The sequence below is a fragment of the Scyliorhinus canicula genome, chromosome 5, assembly GCF_902713615.1.
Source record: "Scyliorhinus canicula chromosome 5, sScyCan1.1, whole genome shotgun sequence".
In the NCBI taxonomy this organism is placed as follows: Eukaryota; Metazoa; Chordata; class Chondrichthyes; order Carcharhiniformes; family Scyliorhinidae; genus Scyliorhinus; species Scyliorhinus canicula.
In genome coordinates this window covers 41,403,753-41,424,417 of record NC_052150.1, presented here as the reverse complement: position 1 = coordinate 41,424,417, position 20,665 = coordinate 41,403,753, and the positions used below count along the sequence as shown (strand labels likewise).

Here is a 20,665-nt window from a genome sequence, read left to right as displayed (position 1 = left end):
ACTTGTGGGCTGTAGGTTGTGAGATGTCTCACACGTACCCGTTCAAGCCCTGGAATGATCCCGTTGCATCGAAGTTCAGGGATGCTTTGACCTTCATAGCCACTGGGAGCAGGTGTCCTTCTCCACCATGGGGTGCCACGTCCGTGAGGAAGTGACATAGGTGCCGCAATGTCTCTTTGTTGAGACGGAGTCTCCTGTGGCATATGCTGTCTGTTATCTCCTCGAAAGACCAACGTTGCCTGTACATCTTGAGCCATTGCTGGCGTCCCCCTCTGGGTTCCTCCTTGGTCTGATGGGTGACCGGGTCTTCGGGGTGTGCGGCGGCCTCCTGCACATGGGGTACCACCTCCAGCCTGCGTCAACGCTGTTGCCTTCTCTGGTGTCTGGCTGCCTGGGCTGCCACCAGCACCACAAGGACAGCCTCTGCAGGACAAACTTAACCAGCCATATTGTTCCGTCTGTTCGGAATTGGAGACGGAGAGAGACCAACAATCAGTTAGGGGTTCCATTCCGGGATCCTCAAATCCCCCAACGCTCTTCCATCCTCACGTGTCCCACCTTCTCTCAGAGTGCCATCCAGTGTGCTGCCAAACCTTGCTCTGCACATTCCAACCCCCACCCCCACCCCCGCTTCCGCAGCCACAGCAGGAGCCCCTAGAATCCAGACTCCTGTCGGAAACATTATGGGGGATGTGCTGAGGGGCCCTCCAATGATTCACACACTTACTCTATGGTCGCGAGGATGTCATCAATGCTAATTCCAAATTCTTGAGTGTTTGATTGTTGGCTGCTGCCTCTATGGTGCTGATGCTTTTGTTCAAGCTTCAAAGTTTGATTGAAATGTGATGCCATAATCATTGGCATGTGTGCTCACGAGAAGCAACTTGTGAGCTGTAAAATGTTATCACAACTAACAAGGCTAATTCCCTTTTTTGACATAGCCTTTAGCCATGAATCTGAAGGCAGCTCAGTCAAAGGGAGTGAAATTGACTTTCAGGATAGAAGCCACAGCAAGGCTCTGTCCTCGAAGTGTTTAGTAGAACAGACAGGCTGGAGCCGTGGTTTCCTCTGTGATGGGTCTCCACGATATTTGAAGATGGCTCGAAGGACTCACAGACGCAAAGCCCCTCACCTTCCTGGTCCAGGGGCGACCCCCGACCTGGAACACTTCTGCCTCCCGACCAAGCCCAACCCCCTCCCCCCATCCCTCCCGAGGGGTCCGTACCCTTTCCCACCATGCACTGGGCCAGCTGCTCTGGTGACCTTGTTGCATGTCCAAAAATGGAAATGGCGACCCACCTCCTCACTTCCCCTCAGCGGCCATTGCGGCAGCTTCACATTTTTAAAAAGGAATACTAAATGACGGCGGCATGATTTCTCGCTGGAGAGCCGTTAATTCCGGGGAGGCCTTTGTATTCAACTTCAATCTTGCTAATGTGATGGAAATGAACGCAAATGAGAATGATATTCTCAGCATATTTGGGAAAGGTTAGGGCCTCGCCATTGGGAGCGGGCCGGTTACATACAAACTGATTCATGCCCCGTGCAAATTGCGATTTTGACCTTTCTCTTTATTTAACCGGTGCGGCCAGATCCGTGCCAGGGACAACTAGGTGATTAAATTACGCCCAGAGTTTTTTTTAAAATTTAGAGTACAATTAAGGTACAATTTAGCGTGGCCAATCGACCTACTATTACATTATTGGGTTGTGGTGGCGAAACCCACGCAAACACGGGGAGAATGTGCAAACTCCACAGGGACAGTGACCCAGAGCCGGGATCGAACCTGGGACCTCGGCGCCGTGAGGCAGCAGTGCTAACCACTGCGTCACCTTGCCGCCCCAATTTGCGCCCAGAGTTAACGTTTCACGTCTTTATGACTTCCACAGAATTATTTTTATTTCAGATTTCCAGTGTGCACAGTATTTTGCTTTTATTTGGGTGTCACCGCTTCTGCCCTTCTGATGGAGGGAAGGTCATTGTTGAAGCAATTGAAAATGGTGGGTCCAGGATACTTCCTGGAGGAATTCCTGCAGTGATCTCCCGGGGCTGAGATGATTGGTCTCAACATCCACAGCCATCTTTCTATAGCCAGTGGAGAATTTTCAGTCAATTCCAATTGACTTCAATTTTACTAGGTTCCTTGATTCCACACTGGGCCAAATGCTGGCTTGATGGAGAGGGCATTCACTCACACCTCACCTTTGGAATTCAGCTCTTTGGACCATATTGGAATTGAGGCTTGAATACGATCTGAACCCAGGTCCTGGTGGATGCAAAACTGAACATTGGTGGCCAGGTCATCGCTGAGTAAGTGCCGCTTGATAGCACTGTTGCACCCCATTCATCACTGAAGATGACTTGATGGGGAGGTAATGGACCTGATTGGAAATACCCTGCTTTTTATGCAGAGGTAAAGTTACATGGGTAACTTTCCATGTTGTTTGGTAAATGAAAGTGTTGTGGCTGCTCTGTAACAACCTGGCTCAAGGTGCTGCTGGACCTATGGGGCGGAATTCTCCGTTCCTAAGGCAAAGTGCCGGCGTGAACGGAGAATCCGCGGGAGTTTCACAATGGGAAAATTGGCGCGAATCCTTCACCGATTGCGGTACCGGTGAGGGGCTACCACGGTGCTGCGTGAAAGGCCCGCGGATCGCATGGAATACATCTGGAGAAGTGCTGGGTGCCGGGCTGCGCATGGGCAGGGCTGACAAACTGCACGGATCGTGCCGTAACCCTCCAACCCTGACCCCACAGCCCATCCCGCACCACCACCCCAGCTCTAGCAGAAGCCCTCTGTCCCATGGCAGGGACCCCGGACATGTGTGCTAACCCCGGACAGTTTGTATGTAACCGGCCCGCTCCCAATGGCGAGGCCCTAACCTTTCCCAAATATGCTGAGAATATCATTGACCCTCATTTGTGTTCATTTCCATCACATTAGCAAGATTGAAGTTGAATACAAAGGCCTCCCGGGAATGTGTGCTGGCAGCCGGCACGGCAGGTTCCTGACCGCTGGGACCGCACGTGGCCTGCGCCCACGGGAACGTGACCCATCGGGGGTGGAGTATCGCGGGTGGGCCAGCCGCTGACACGCCAACGCCGTTGCAATAGCATGAGGCGCATGTCCCTATGACGCAGGTTTGGAGGGGGCTGAGCATCGTGGACCGGGGACAAATCGGCGCCTGCCCCGATTCCGGTGTCGGACGCTATTCTCCACCCAATCGCCGATCCCGATTTCGGCGTCGGGCTATGGAGAATCCAGCCCAGGGTCTTTAACACTACATCTGGAATGTTTATGTATATTTGTGCAACAGGGTTGTCAATTATGTTTGGACCTATTCCTGGTAATTTCATCACTTGACTTCCAACCTCCAATCACCGTGCCCCCCACTTGGCCATTGGTCACCTGATATGTCCATTGTCAGAGTATCCCGTCTTCCCATGTGACCCAAAAACCAATGGGCCCTTCATTATATGCTTCTTGATTGTCAGCCAAACAACCTTCCCTGCTCTCCCCATCTTAATTTCCAATAAAAATGCTCAATGACGATGAAAATGTTAATGCCTTTATTTTAATGCCCCAGTGATTATGTTTTCCCCCTGGGTTACTCACAGCAGCATTCAGGCGATTCATCTTTAAGTCCTGGAGACTCCAGGGAAATCCGAGCATGATGTATGTTTGTATGTGTGTGTGTGTGTTCCTCTTAGATGGGTAAATCCGGATAGGAAGCGTTGCATCTGGAATAACCTCTAATTATTTCCTTCTGATCCAATTGCGGGTGACTGCATATGAAAACTATGGAGGCTGGACAGAAACACAACAATTCAGCAGTGTTTAATTACCATCAGATCTGCCAGTTGAGATGCAACTAATGAACCACCCACATGCTTTGTGGGATTTATAGAGTTTGCACAGAATTGATAACATTGAAAAATCCTATGCCTGAATTGATTTTGAAATTGGACAAATAATATTCCCAACAAATCTGCTATCATCACCCCTCTTCTCAAGAACTCACCCTTGAGTCTTCTGTCCTTGAAAACTATGGCCCATCTTTAACTTCCTTTTCCTCTCTGAAGTCCTTTTGCCTCCCAAATTTCCACCCACCTTTCTCCCAACTCCATGTTTAAAACCCTCCAATGAGACCCCCAACCCTGCCACTGGACTGAAAAGGCCCTCATCAAAATCACAAATGACACCCTATGTGATTGTAATGATGATAAGCTATTCCTCCTTATCCATCTGCAGCCTTTGACAAGGTTGACCACAACATCCTCCTCCGATTCCTCTTCCCATCCGCCAAGTGGGTGGCACGGCTCTCGCCTGGTTCCGTTATTTGTTACAGCGAGAGAATCACCTGCAATGGTTTCTCTCCCAGCCCCTCTGGCATTCCTATGGGAACATTATCTGGGCACGCAGAGCCAACCTCCACATGTATGTTGATGGCATTTAGCACCTCTCTCAACCTTTCTACTGTCTCTAAGCTGTCAGACAGGTGGTCAAGTATTGCCCGTCTCCTCAAGGACTGTGGTGGTGGACGGGACCTATGGACTATATGAGTCAGGACTTGCACATGGTCCCAATTGACATTTATGAAATGAAGGTGGTAAGATGCCGCCCCTGGTTTCCTGTTTCACACAACGAGTAGCTCCGATGGAACCTCCTGCTTCTCCTTCACGAATCTTTACATTTTCACGCAAGTTGGCATAATTCTCAATTCTGCTCCATCCAATGATGCTCTCATGTCAGCTCGGTGATCGTCATAGGGCTGCAAAATGTTGGCCATAAGAGAAAATGCTGGAAAATCTCAGCAGGTCTGTCAGCATCTGTAGGGAGAGAAAAGAGCCAATGTTTCAAGTCCAGATGACCCTTTGTCAAAGTTGTCAAACTCCCTCCAGATGCTGCCAGACCTGTTGAGATTTTCCAGATTTTCTCTTTTGGTTTCAGATTCCAGCATCCGCAGTAATTTGCTTTTCTTAAAATATTGGCCATGTTTTTTTGTGGTGATGTATTCTAATGCTGACATGCCACAAGAACATAAGAACCAGGAACCAAAAGAGAAAATGCTGGAAATTCTCAGCAGGTCTGGCAGCATCTGTAGGGAGAGAAAGGAGCTAACATTTCGAGGTCAGATGACCCTTTGTCAAAGAACCAGGAGTAGGCTCCACTGTTCAATATGATCATGGCTGATCTCTTCTCAGCCTTAGCTCCACTTTCCATCCATTCTCCAAAACCCTTCAACCCTTTACTAATTAAAAATCTACCTACCCCCTCTTTAAATTTACTCAATGTCTCGGCATCCAAAGCACTCTGGGGTAGTGAATTCCACAGATTCACAATCCTTTGGGGGAAGTAATTTCTCCTCATCTCTGGGGCGAAATTCTCCGACCCCCAGCAGGGTCGGAGAATCGCCTGGGGCCGCCGAAAATCCTGCCCCCGCCGTGGCAGAGATTCTCCGCCACCCGGGAAGTGGCGGCGGCAGGAATCGCGCCACTCCGATCGGCGAGGCCCCTGCGGCGATTCTCCGGCCCGCGATGGGCCGAAGTCCCGCTGCTGGGAGGCCTCTTCCGCCGCCGAGGTTTGAACACCTCTGGTGGTGGCGGGATCGGTGGCGCGACCGGGCCCCTGGGGTCCTGGGGGGGGGGGGGGGGGCGCGGGCCGATCGGACCCCGGGGGGTGCCCCCATGGTGGCCAGGCCCGCGATCGGGGCTCACCGCTCAGATTCCGGGCCAGTGCCCTGGGTGCACTCTTTCTCCTCCGCGGCCGCCACGGCCTCCGCCATGGCGGAAGCGGGAGAGAAACCCACATTGCGCATGCGCCGACCGGCGAAAGCCTTTCGGCCAGCCCCGCTGCCAGGGGCGCCGGTTTTTTGCGCCAGTCTTCTGGTGCCAACCGCTCCAGCACGGGGCTAGCCCCCAAAGGTGCGGAGAATTCCCCACCTTTGGGGGCCCGACCCCGGACTGGTTGGCGCCACTCCCCTACGCCGGGACCCCCCGTCACGCCGGGTAGGGGAGAATCCCGCCCCTGTTTTCAATCTGCTACCCCTTAATCTAAAACTATGACCTCTCGTTATACATTACCCCACAAGAGGAAGCATCCGCCCTATGTCTACTTTTTCACTACCCTTTATCATCTTATATATCTCAATTAGATCTCCTCTCATTTTTTTTATAAATCCGAGAGTGTTTAGGTCTGAACTGTTCAATCTCTCTTCATAAACTATGACCTGGACTTAACCACAGTTCATACTGTGTGGCAAGATATGTTGTCATCCCAGGACATGTGCCTCCCTTGGAGATATTAGAAAATGGATGGGGTGAGAAATGGAGGGTTTTATGTTCCTTACAGTATTAGTCTGAGAGAACTTGGCCTGTATAAATTCTAAGACATGGCTTCTTGTCCCTAACACAATTATTAATTGTCACTAATAAGCTCATGGAACGATGATTCTTTCATAATGTGGGCAATTAATCATTGTGGGATATATTTTGGGGGGAATTTTTCTATCTCTTTTAAAAGAGGGGCAGTTTTAACTTTTATTACTGGGTGACAGATAATTAATTGTTTGCCGTGTTTACTGATTTTCTTCTCCACGGAAAGAAAATGCACAAAACATGGCCACTGATTCTCTGTCACCAGTTTTTATTGGCCTGACGATAACAAGTTAATATTAAACTCCAAAGGAAAAGATGAAACGAAAGAGAAAATGCTGGAAAATCTCAGCATGTCTGGCAGCAGCTGTAGGGAGAGAAAAGAGCTAACGTTTCGAGTCCGATGACTCTTTGTCAAAGCTAACAGACAGTGAAAGTGGGAAATATTTATACTGTGGAGTGAGAGTGAAAGATGGGTATAGCCACAGAAACCCAGGGAAACTGGGTGCGAATGGCCACAGAAACCAAGGGGAAAGAGTGCTAATGGCATTCCCCAGAGAGAACAAAAGATGTGAAAGGCCAAACAGCAGGGAAACTAACATCAGAGGATGAACTGTAGGTGTGGGGGGAGGGGAGGGGTGAAGCAAAGAGGAGAAAGGTACAGGAAGGGTGGATAAGATTGGGGGGGGAAATGTATATTAAGAAAGAAAGAAATGGTAAAAGACAGTTAAAATGAAATGAAAACAAATGGGTCGAGGTGGGGTAGAGCTGATAATCTGAAGTTGTTGAATTTGATGTTCAGGGCGGAAGGCTATAGCGTGCCTAACCGGAAGATGAGATGTTGTTCCTCCAGTTTGCATTAATACGGGAGCAATTGTAGAAAACAACAGAAAACCACCTCTGGCAAGCAACTTTCGGAACATTCCTTTCAGATTCACATGGTTCCACAACCTCACACCAGGGGCCCGAAAGGTGCCACGGCCGATAGATGCTGGGAAATCCCTCTTCCGGGATCTACCTGGCTCGCCACACCTCACAAAATATAACGTGATCCCGTGAGACGTTGCGATCTGAATCCCACCCATTGTGGCGGGATCACTATCAATGTAGTACTCTGGGACGATGCAGTCACTGACCTCCTACTGCAATTTAATGCTCACTTAAGCATTGATTGGCAGTGGGCGGGGCTTCTGTCTGCTCTTGGAGGGATTCCCACCTGTGAGAGCTGTAGGCCAATCAGACTAGCCGGCAGCTCTTCCACCCGGCCAGGCACAGGGCTGCAGTGGCCAGAGCGACGCTGCAGAGCTCTGCCTGGACCATCGAAAAGGTAAGTCCCGGGAACGGGAAGGTTGGGAATAGCACGATCATGGCATTGAGGTGTGGGCCATTGGATTAGGTTGACCCAGAGCTCCAAAGTGTTCAATATGAGGGCGCCCCAACCCTAAGGGGTCTTCAGCGTGAGGCACAGCCCTTCACTTCTGAGATGGGGAAAAGTGTAAAAGTCACTTTCCCATCCGACCCGCACCCGCTCCCAGCAGCCTAAAGATTGAGCCTGGACTCCTGGTGGCGGCCATGGTGTGAGTGGTCACAAATTTGGTTGCTCCTGCTGGAGGTGGAATTGTTTTGTATTTTCATCTGATCTCGAGGGTGTTTGCTGATACAGAGCACATGATTAGTGAGAGATAAAAATTCTTCTCTGTTCGGGCTGTTTATGGCTTGTCAGACAAGGAGTGTAATGACCAAGGAGCAGCAGTCCGGTGGGAGGACTTTCGAAGTGCGACAGAGGGAACGGTGACGGAAAGTTCTGGGGCGTCGTCCCTGGCCCAGTGGTTTGCCGAACAGTTGGTGGTTGTCCTCTTCAGGGATGTTGACACAGTTTGATCTTTCGAGGCCATTATTCATCACATGTGATGCATCGCTGTATGGGATTGGGCAGTCCTGTCTCACCGTGTGAGTGCTGGTACTGAGTGTCTGATCGCTGTTGCCTCACGGACGCTGGCTGTGGCTGAGCAAAAGTACGCTCAAATAGAAAAGGAAGGTCTAGTGGTCGTATTTGGAGTGAAGAAGTTTCATCAGTATGTCTATGGCTGCCATTTCTTTATTGTTACGGATGACAAGCCGTTGTTGGGCCTCTTCTGTGAAGACAAGGCAGTCCCACCAATTGCTTCTGCAAGGATTCAGCGCTAGGCCTTGTTATTAGTTGCTTACGAATACTCTTTTAAATACCGCCATTACTACACATGCCGATGCATCGAGATGTCTCCCCCTGCGTACCGAATCAACAAACCCCACAACGACGGATGAAGTGATCGCTGTCTTGAATTTTCTGGACTCCTTGCCTGTCACTGCATCATGTATTCGTGACTGGATGCAAACCCCGTCCTTGCCAAGGTGCATCATTTGGTGCAATACGGTGGCCAGCATCGACAGGGGAGTTGAAGGCTTTCTTCGGGCTGACCACAGGTATCTTCCTGTGGGCCATAAGGGTTGTTGTTTTGGCGAAGGACCAGGCAATCATGTTGAAGGACCTTCACAGCGGGCACCCCGGAGTGCCCAAAATGAAGATGCTGGCGAGAAGCTATGTCTGGTGGCTGGGTTTGGACACGGATATTGAGCACCAGAAGCTCTCCGCGGCGATATGCCTACACCCTTGGGAGTGGCCTAGATAACGGGACTTCTTTCACGAGTAAAGAATTTACTGCTTTTATGGATTCGACATGTCCATACTGCCCCATACCATCCGGCATCAAATGGCTTGGCAGAGAGGGCAGTGCCAATGGTTAAACTGGGGTTAACAAAGCAGACTTCGGGCTTGATGGACACCAGGCTGGCATGTTTTCTATTCTTGTACAGAGCCACACCGCACACGGTAACTGGGGTGGCTCCCGCTGAGATAATCATGGGTCGTAGGCTTCATACTCGATTTAGTTTAATTCGCCCAGACACGCCACAAAGGTGTGCAGTCGCCAGGATTTGTAAGGGTTTGGCCTGGTTCGAAGCCAACCTCTCCAATGCTTCGCACCTGACAATGCGGTATTTGTTCGTAATTTCAATCACGGTACTCGTTGGCTCTCTGCGATTGTCGCCTCTTACCAAGTTTGGGTCCGGGGGCAACTGATGAGACGGCATGTGGATCATAGTCGCACATGGAGGTTGGTCCCTTGTGAGGTTCCTCGGTAGAAGCCTGTCCTGCACCCTCCGGCTCCATTGCCGAACCGGACAACTGTGATGTCTCCAGATCTGTGTCGACACTGACATGCCCGACGTTGTATCTTCGGATTCAGAAATGGAGATGCAGATATCTGAGGTCTCGGACGCTGATTCAACAGTTCAGTAGTCTTCCGCTGATCAACCACCGCGGCGTTCCTGCCACAGACGACGTTCCCCTATGCCGACTGATCCAACACATCAGGTGCACAATGATTTACCAAAGAGAGGCCGACATCCTCCACATTCTCCACCTCATTGGTCATCGAGAGATCTTCAGACTTTAGGGGGGGGGAAGGGAGGAATGTAATATCCTGTCCGGGACTTACTGGATAGGAATGATTATTTTCCCTGTGGTTAGCGCGGAGTATGAGGACCCGCTGAGGGAGCAGGGAACTCCATTAAGCATGATATAAAGGGTTAGCCGGGACCAGAGAGAGAGCTGGGAGGGATCTACCGGGAAGTGTATATTGTCATGTGAGAGTACCTTTGATAATGGGTGTTTTTATCGAATAACTGTAGTGGGTGTACTGTTAAGAAATGGGTGTTTATTGGAGAGCTGCAGTGATGTTAGAGAGTGGGTGGAGCTGGGCTGTCTGTCTGCTTTACTTTCGTTTTTGAGCAGGCTGCTATAGAGTGAGTTTTTAGTTTTGTTTTCAGATAGAAGAGCTGCAGTGAAAGCCAGCAGATGTGCATGGATCTCTCAACACGCTAAAGAACGTTCATTTGGGTGATTTCAAAGGGATAACTGCTCTCATTAGAGAATTTAAACCTGATCTCTGTGTTGAAAGGGCCTTTTGTTTTCTGGATGTTGTTTGGGAATTTATTAAGGATTACTTAGTGTTGTATTATTTGGGGGTTGTATTTGAATACATGGTTGCTAAGATGTTCACTGTATGTTTTAAAAAGGTTAACTTGAGTTCATAGAATAAACATTGTTTTGCTTAAAAAAATACTTTTCGATTTCTGCTGTACCCCACACCTGTAGAGTGGGCCGTGTGCTCCCCATACCACAATCCAGTAAAAGTTGTGGGTCAAGTGAACTCCATGGTACACTTTGGGGTTCTCTAAACCCTGGCCCAAAACAATATACCATTATTGTAAATAAATCAAAGCTCTTTATTCTACTCGGTGTGGACTTCCCGTGTCCTTATTAAAATGGCCGCCCCCCCCCCCCACCTCTCCGTCTCCACCCCGCCTCAGAACCCACCTTGGAGGGGAGTGTAAAATTCTACCTTTGGAGGCTCCAGGGTATTCTGGTTGACAAATCTATATGTGAAACAATTCATCAGTGTTTCAGGAATTGTGCAATGTTTCTTGCCTTATCCACTGTAACAGTTCTGTTTAATCTGGCGAACTGTCACAGTTATGTGTCTGAACAACTGACTTGCAGAAATATAGTGCACATTACTCGTCAATCCTGACAGTGTAATCTTGAAGAACCCGCCCCACTCCTGTAGGCCCCACCTTGGGCCTTATGCGTTTGTATGCTGCCAGCCATCAAAAGGAATGGTACAGTGTGATTTGCGTCCTTCCTCAAATAATCCATTTCACTGATGATATTCTGACAGGTCTCTCGACCACTTCTTTCAACCATTGAGATAAAACCTGGGCAAATTTTGAATTACTTCAAATTGGCTCAAGAATGACAGCTTGGGGATGGGTTGAAAGTTGAGAGTATTTCTTCAACGTGGCCTGCAGGAGTGGGAGTCACTGTCTGAAGTATGAAAGCATACTTAGTCACCATTTAAAATGTTGATACTGTTTGAGATGCACAGACATCAAAGAGGAAAATTCTGGCAGGGCTGCTAATCCAAGAAGAAAGGGCCCTGCCTTCTGAAAAAGGGTGCGGGGTAAATATGTCATATATGCATGCTCAAAGCAATTAGGTTTATGAAATGGAGTATGTTATATTGTCTGGCAGCTTTATTTCTTCACTGCTGCAAATAAAGGGGCTATATCTTCCTGGGTACACTGTCTGTACTGTCGTGTTGCCATGGGAACTGTTCAGCAAGTAAGAATCTCCGTTGTGACAGCATGGGTAGATGTCTCGTGCTGGTGGTGATGGCCTTTGGTTGCCCTCTCTGTCTGACTGCGCTCCGTCAGCTGGCTGGAGGTAGGTCATACCACTGGGTTTCAGTCAACAGAAAGAAAGTGTGGCTTGCACGGTGAAAGAGAATGAGGACTCGAGAGAGAATGAAACATAACACTGTAGTAGAGGTTTGCCAAGAGGTGAGGAAATTAGTACTGGCCGTGAAGATTGGACAGATGAATTACTTTTAATTAAAAAAATTTTTTTGAGTACCCAATTACTTTTTTCCCCCAATTCAGGGGAAATTTAGCATATCCACCCCTCCCCCCCCCCCCCCCCCCCGTACATTGGTATATTGTTTCCCCAACACAAAATTAGTGTTTGTACCGTTTCGCCTTGTATATATTTTTTACTGTTTTAATACAAAGATATGGCCAATCCACAAAACCTGCACATCTTTGGGTTGTGGAGGTGAAACCCACGCAGGCACGGGGAGAATGTGCCAGTGACCCAGAACCCGATACCTCAGCCCCGTAGGCAGCAGTGCTAACCACTGCGCCACCGTGCCGCCTCCCCCCAGACTGACGAATTAAGAAGGTAACTTTTTTCGCACTAATTTGTCAGATGCTTTTTAAAGAGTAATGCTAAAATGTTACCTCTTGTTAAGCTTCCACACTGTTGGTTCTTTGAACCTCTCGCCCCCACCCCCCCCCTCACTTTTAATTTGAGAAACAGCTTCTGAAAATTCTCACCGAACCTCCTTGCTATAGCCGAAATGTTAAACAAATTAAATTAACCTTGTTTACAAAAAATACGCACATGTTTATCTCTTCCAATTGACATTGCTCTTTTTATTAACAAAATAAAGCCCTTGCTGCTATTCTTTATCTACAATGTTTAGGCCACGCTGTTTTGATTATGTGTGTCAATCAGATTGATACTGTGAAACAGCTGCATTTTACGGGACGCCATTTTGCTCACCACCCACCGACTGAGAAGGTGATTGTCAGGCCGCCCACCTGAAAGCTGCCTGCCCCATAGCCATTTTATGCTGGGAGCAGCCTTAATTGTTTCAGGGTGAGATTTGTGCCCCCATCTGGGAGGAAATCCCGCCTCAGAGAGCTGCCTACCAGCTGTAGTCTCAGCAGCGCCAGGTTCAAACACTGGCCATCTGGCACTACAGGCAGTCTTCAGGAATAAGGGGGTTATGTGCAGGCCCAGCTGGCAGACCCCAGCCAGGGGGATGAGAGGTTGGGGGGGGGGGGGGGGGGGGGAGTTTAAGTTTGAAAGGTCTGGAGGGGAAGGGTTAAATAGGGGATATGATCTTGGAGGGGGTGGGGGGGGGGGGGGAAGGGGGTTACCTCCAATGGGCACGGTGCACACCCCCTCTCCCCCCTCCACTGCCCTTTCTTGCTTGACAGCAGCCGGCACAACAAAATCTGCCAGGCTACGCCTTGGCCTCCACCACAAAATAGCAGAGAAACTGGAATGAGACCCTGAAGCGGTCATTAACTCGCCACTTGAGGGCCTCAATAGGCATGGGGTTGGCAGGGCTTCTTGATACTTTCCCCTGTCCACCATCAAATGGGAGAGAGGTTGGGAGTGGGTGGGGAGGCGGTGGAAAGACCAATTTATTTTATGAGCCTTCAAATATGTCGGTGGAGGGTTGTAAAATCTAGCCTTGAGAATGGTGATCTCACTGATTGTCTTGCTGGGCTTTGATATTAGTGGAAAACACAATAAGTACAGACATTATAAACATACAGCATGAGTTAGAGTCGTAGAGTTACAGAGTCAGGGAGGTCGACAGCACAGGGGGCGGCACGGTGGCACAGTTCTTAGCATTTCTGCCTCACAATGCCAGGGACCCGGGTTCGATCTTGACCTTGGGTGTATGTGTGGAGTTTGCAGGTTCCCCTGTGTCTGTGTGGGTTTCCTCCGGGTCCTCTAGTTTTCGCCCATAGTTCAAAGATGTGCGGGTTAGGTGGATTGGCCATGCTAAATTGCACCTTTGTGTTCCAAAAGGTTAAGAGGGGTTACTGGGTTACAGGGGCAGGGTGGGCGCATGGGCCTAAGTAGGGTGCTCTTTCAGGGGGTTGGTGTAGACTCAATGGGCCGAATGGCCTCCTTCTGCACTGTAGCAGTGATTTTATGATGTCTATGATTTCTTTCGAGGAGAAAAGAAATCAGCCCATCACATCTCTGCCGGTCAAAAACAGCCGCTTCGCTGTTCTAAGCCCATTTTCCAGCACTTAGCCCATAGTATACCTTGCAATTGTAAGTACATATTTAAATACTACTTAAATGATTTGAGGAACTCAGCCTCCACCACCCTTTCCAGTTTCAGATTCCCACCACTCTTTGGGAGAAAAGATTTTTCCTCCCATTCCCTCGAAACCTCCTGCCCCTTTTATCTTAAATTTATGCCCCTGATTATTGATCCCTCCACCAAGTGTAAAAGCTTCTTCCTGTCTACTCTATCTATGCCTCTCACAATCTTATTCATCTCAGTCATGCCCCCCCCTCAGTCTTCTCTGCCCGAGTCTATCCAACTAAAACTCTCCAGCCCAGGCACCATCCTGGTAAATCTCACTGGAAATGTACCCTTTCCAGGGCTGTCACATCCCTCCTATAATGTGGGTTCCAGAACTGCACACAATACTAGAGCTGTGGCCTCACCAACGTTTGATACAGTTCCAACATTAAATCCGTGTTCTTAAACTTTATGCCTCGGCTAATAAAGGCAAGTATACCATATTCCTTCTTGATGTGGAGATGCCGGCGTTGGACTGGGGTGAGCACAGTAAGAAGTCTTACAACACCAGGTTAAAGTCCAACAGGTTTGTTTCAAACACGAGCTTTCGGAGCACGGCTCCTTCTTCAGGTGAATGGAAAGGCTTGTTCCAGAAATGTTTATATAGACACAGTCAGAGATGCCCCGGAATGCGAGCACCTGCAGGCAATCAAATCATCAAAGATGCAGAGAGAGAGGTAACTCCAGGTTAAAGAGGTGTGAATTGTCCCAAGCCAGTTCAGTCGGTAGGCCTCTGCAAGTCCAGGCTTGTTGGTGGGGGCCGAATGTAATGCGACATGAATCCCAGATCCCGGTTGAGTCCGCATTCATGCGTGCGGAACTTAGCTATAAGTTTTTGCTCAGCAATTTTGCGTTGTCGCGTCTCCTGAAGGCCTCCTTGTAGAATGCTGACCCGGAGATCAGAGGCTGAATGTCCTTGACTGCTGAAGTGTTCCCCAACTGGAAGGGAACAGTCCTGCCTGTTGATAGTCGCACGATGCCCGTTTATTCGTTGTCGCAGTGTCTGCATGGTCTCGCCAATGTACCACGCTTCGGGACATCCTTTCCTGCAGCGTATGAGGTAGACTACATTGGTCGAGTCGCACGAGTATGCGCCGCGTACCTGGTGGGTGGTGTTTCCACGTGTAATGGTGGTGTCCATGTCGATGATCTGGCATGTCTTGCAGAGATTACCCTGGCAGGGTTTTGTGGTGTTGTGGTTGCTGTTCTGAAGGCTGGGTAATTTGCTGCAAACAATGGTTTGTTTGAGGTTGCGCGGTTGTTTGAAGGCCAGTAGTGGGGGTGTGGGGATGACCTTGGCAAGATGTCCATCCTCGCTGATGATGTGTTGGAGGCTGCGAAGAAGATGTCGTAGTTTCTCCGCCCCAGGAAAGTACTGGACGACGAAGGGTACTCTGTCAGTGGTGTCCCGTGTTTGTCTTCTGAGGAGGTCGGTGCGGTTTTTTGCTGTGGCGCGGTGGAACTGTCGATCAATGAGTCGAGCGCCATATCCCGTTCGTACGAGGGCATCTTTCAGCATCTGTAGGTGTCTGTTGCGCTCCTCCTTGTCTGAGCAGATCCTGTGTATACGGAGGGCTTGTCCATAGGGGATGGCTTCTTTAATGTGTTTCGGGTGAAAGCTGGAGAAGTGGAGCATCGTGAGATTATCTGTGGGCTTGCGGTAAAGCGAGGTGCTGAGGTGACCGTCCTTGATGGAGACGAGTGTGTCCAAGAATGGACACACTCGTCTCCATCAAGGACGGTCACCTCAGCACCTCGCTTTACCGCAAGCCCACAGATAATCTCACGATGCTCCACTTCTCCAGCTTTCACCCGAAACACATTAAAGAAGCCATCCCCTATGGACAAGCCCTCCGTATACACAGGATCTGCTCAGACAAGGAGGAGCGCAACAGACACCTACAGATGCTGAAAGATGCCCTCGTACGAACGGGATATGGCGCTCGACTCATTGATCGACAGTTCCACCGCGCCACAGCAAAAAACCGCACCGACCTCCTCAGAAGACAAACACGGGACACCACTGACAGAGTACCCTTCGTCGTCCAGTACTTTCCTGGGGCGGAGAAACTACGACATCTTCTTCGCAGCCTCCAACACATCATCAGCGAGGATGGACATCTTGCCAAGGTCATCCCCACACCCCCACTACTGGCCTTCAAACAACCGCGCAACCTCAAACAAACCATTGTTTGCAGCAAATTACCCAGCCTTCAGAACAGCAACCACAACACCACAAAACCCTGCCAGGGTAATCTCTGCAAGACATGCCAGATCATCGACATGGACACCACCATTACACGTGGAAACACCACCCACCAGGTACGCGGCGCATACTCGTGCGACTCGACCAATGTAGTCTACCTCATACGCTGCAGGAAAGGATGTCCCGAAGCGTGGTACATTGGCGAGACCATGCAGACACTGCGACAACGAATAAACGGGCATCGTGCGACTATCAACAGGCAGGACTGTTCCCTTCCAGTTGGGGAACACTTCAGCAGTCAAGGACATTCAGCCTCTGATCTCCGGGTCAGCATTCTACAAGGAGGCCTTCAGGAGACGCGACAACGCAAAATTGCTGAGCAAAAACTTATAGCTAAGTTCCGCACGCATGAATGCGGACTCAACCGGGATCTGGGATTCATGTCGCATTACATTCGGCCCCCACCAACAAGCCTGGACTTGCAGAGGCCTACCGACTGAACTGGCTTGGGACAATTCACACCTCTTTAACCTGGAGTTACCTCTCTCTCTGCATCTTTGATGATTTGATTGCCTGCAGGTGCTCGCATTCCGGGGCATCTCTGACTGTGTCTATATAAACATTTCTGGAACAAGCCTTTCCATTCACCTGAAGAAGGAGCCGTGCTCCGAAAGCTCGTGTTTGAAACAAACCTGTTGGACTTTAACCTGGTGTTGTAAGACTTCTTACTATATTCCTTCTTAACAACTTCATCCACCTGTCCTCCCACCATACGGGACCGGTGTACATGCACACCAAGGTCCCTCTGATCTTCAAAGCTCCCCACTGTCCTGCCATTTATCATGGGCGAAATTCTCCACTCCCGCGAAAAATCGGAGGCCGCTCCTCTCACCTTATTCACCCCCACCCGGGGGGCTAGGAGCGGCGCTCCATAACTCTCGGCAGCTGGGCAGCGCGCCGAGAGTGACGTGACGACGGCGCCTATGTGACGTCAGCCACGCATGCGCAGGTTGGCCGGCTCCAACCCGCATATGCGCGGCTAACGTCACGACGGCTGACGGCTCAAACCCGCGCATGAGCGGTTGCCGTCTTCCCCTCCGCTGCCCTGCAAGACGTGGCGGCTTGATCTTGCGGGGCGGCAGAGGAGAAAGAGTGCGTCCCTTTGAGACGCCGGACCGACGATCGGTGGGCACCGATTGCGGGCCAGTCCCCTCCCGAGCACGGCCGTGGTGCTCACTCCCCTCTCCGCCCCCCACAAGCTTCAATCCAGCTTTTGGCGCCATGTTCACGACGTGAACCGGTCGCGAACGGCAGGCCGCTCGGCCCATCCGGGCCGGAGAATCGGTGAGCGGCGATTCTTCCGAACGGGGGGTGGGAGAATTGCGGGGGGTGCCAGGGGGACGTGTCGTGAGTCGCCCCGCCCTCCCGCGATTCTCCCACCCGGCGTGGGGACCGGAGAATTTTGTCCCATGTATTCCCTTGCCTAGTTTGTCCTGCCCAAGTGCATCACCTCATACTTACCTGGAATGATTTCCATTTGCCAACGATCAGCCCATCTGACCAGCCATCTATAACCTTCTGCAATCGAAGGCCATCCGCCTCACTATTTACCACACCACCAATTTTCGTATCATCCACAAACTTACTGATCAACTCTCCTACATTCAAGTCTAAATCATTTATCGAAACCACAAACAGCCAGGGCCCTAACACTGATCCCTGCGGGACCCCGCTGGAAATAGGTTTCCAGTCAGAAAAACACCCCTTGATCATTATCTTTTGCTTCCTGCCACTTGGCTAATTCTGGATCCAATTTGCCAAATTTCTTTGGGTCCCATAGGCTCTTACCTTCGCCAACAGTTCCCCATGTCAGACCTTATCAAAAGCCTTGCTGAAGTCCAAGTAGACTACGTCAAATGCCTGTCCCTCATCTACGCACCTGGTCATCTCCTTGAAAAATTCACTCAATTAAATTCAACTTGCCTCTCCAAATGCAGATTAATTCTGTCTCTCAGAATTGTTTCCAATAGTTTCCCCACCACTGAGGTTAGATTGACGAGCCTGGAGTTTCCTGGCTATTTAGCAAGATCAGAGGAGCTGGTATTGTTATTGTAAAAATCCCACATGGGATTTATGGGGTGGGAATGAATATCTTCCCCGTGATCCTCGCGGAGCACGAGCAGCCCCAATAGTGGCGGAGGAACTCTATTAACCACAGGTCGGCCAGTAAGGCACTAACCTGGAGAGAGGAACCCGATAGGGATCTACCGGGCAGTGTGTATACGGTATTGAAAATAAATCTATGTTTTTTATTTTACGTAGTGTGGATTACTTGTGTCCTCATTAAAGTTTCACCCTGGGAGAAAGAGGATACTTATTATGGGTGTTCTGTTGCATTTTGGAATATTTGTTGCATTTTGGAATATTTGTTGCATTTTGGAATATTTAAATTGATTTCCCTCTTACTCTATATATCTTCAGCTCCTGTGTCAAAACTGTTACGTACTTGTGCTTGGCCAGTAGGAATGATGCACAGAAGAAAGTCAAGTTCTTGACGAGTTAAAGTGTTTTATTATTAAATAGAGGCGTAGTAAAGACAACTGTACGAAATATATTACAAACTACTAATACTGATAAATTTTCCTAGAGCTACTATCTACTAACACGACTAACTCCCAACTCCTCGAGGTACAGAGTCAAGTGGTAGATTTACACTGCCACCTGTTGGTCGGAGGTCGTTTACATTACTATATACATGATAGCTTCTGCACATCATTACAAAAACCAATTATTACACTAATACTGGCCAAGGGACGCAGTGCGTCGTGGTATTGTCACTGGACTAGTAAACCAGAGACCAAGAGTGATGCTCTGTGGAGCCAGGTTCAAATCCCGCCACTGCAGATGGTGAAATTTGGATTCAATAAAGAATCTGGAATTAAAAGTCTAGTGATGACCATGAAACTATTGTCAATTGTTGTAAGAGCCTATCAGGTTCATTCATGTCCTCTAGGGGAGGAAATCAGCTGTCCTTACCCGGTCTGGCCTACATTACCTATAGCAATGTGGTTGACTCTTCAGGGCAATTAGTGATGGGCAATAAATGCTGGTACAGCTTGTGATACCCACGCCCCATGCCCATGAACGAACAAAAAAAAATGTGATTCAATGAATCTTCTGTCATCTTTACCCTTTTCCTTTTAAGCAGCCAGCCTTGGTACCTGGCTTCCCCTGTGGCCGCCTCCAGTCTGCTTCAGGGGCCCATTGCACTCCCACCCTCCATTGAGGCAGTGACAACTAGGTCTGATGGGGATTTCTTTACCAAGCAGATCTGCCAACTTGAGACATTTCCTAACTTGGGCTTCCTGCCTCAGTAGCAAAAGTCTGTCCTGGTAAATCGGTTTGTAATGTTGATCGGGAGATAAATATTGCCACGAGTGGCATGATGGCACAGTGGTTACCATGGCTGCCTCACAGCGCCAAGGGCCCAGGTGACTGTGTGGAGTTTATACCTTCTCCCCGTATCTGTGTGGGTTCTCCTCCAGGTTAGGTGGATTGACCATGCTAAAATTGCCCTAGTGTCAAAAGATTTGCAGGTTAGGTAGGGTTAAGGGTGGGGCAATGAGCCCACTGCTCTTTCAGTGGGTCAGTGCAGACTTGATAGGCCGAATGGCCTCCTTCTGCACTTTTGGGATTCTACGGTTCTAGTCTATGGTTCTAAATCCCTGCTCTTCTGGGAAATAATGCCATGGCCTCCTCTGCATCCACCTGAGAGGGCAGATAGGGCCTCAGCTGAACATTTCAGCTGAAAGGTGCCACCCCCAACAGAGCCGCACTCCCTCTGCACTGCAGTGGAGTGTCAGCCTCCTCATAGGCATTTGTCATTGTTTGTAACTGGTTTAAGGCATTATTTAAATCGTTGGGCTTCTTCTGAGATTTACACCCAGCTTGGAATTCTGCCTCTTATTGGGTGGCTATGGTTTTGAGGCCTGACCAGCTGCACTGCGATTTGCATCGCATTTCATCTGCTCATCTACCGCTCTACACGTGCAGATTGTCCTGCTTCTTAATTCGGTAGAAGACCCCAATTCCCCAATGGCTTTTTGGTTTGGAGTGAACGCGACAAACCTCAACTGGATAGACACGCTGCAGCCAGACTGCTTGGTGAGCTGTGCAAACTCCTTGTTCAAAGAAAATGCCACACGTGCTAATGAAACAGCAGTACAGTAGAAGACAGACACAAGTAAGAAGCATTGTGAATCATGGGCATTTTGCTGATTCTGCAGCCCAGAGTGATCGGGTTGGAGTTGAGGGTGAGGGTAAGTGAGAGGGTGTAGAAGTTTCAGTGGACCACATGAAGGTTAAAAATTGTTTCTGATATGTAGATGTGAGGGGTGCGTATGTTTTAAATTAATTCGATTCTCAGTTTCGGTGAGACATCACATGTGAAATTAAATGAAAATCGCTTATTGTCACAAGCAGGCTTCAAATTAAGTTACTGTGAAAATCCCCCCATCGCCACATTCCGGCG

General features: G+C 49.4%; 1 long non-coding RNA gene across 1 annotated transcript in view; it reads left to right on the top strand.

The window, feature by feature from the left end:
• The first annotated feature begins 11,691 nt into the window (after positions 1–11,691).
• Positions 11,692–20,665, top strand: part of LOC119965606 — a 118,587-nt gene continuing 109,613 nt past the window's right edge. The window contains exon 1 of the long non-coding RNA XR_005460562.1: positions 11,692–11,814. This is a non-coding gene — a long non-coding RNA (uncharacterized LOC119965606). The remainder of the gene's footprint in view (positions 11,815–20,665) is intronic.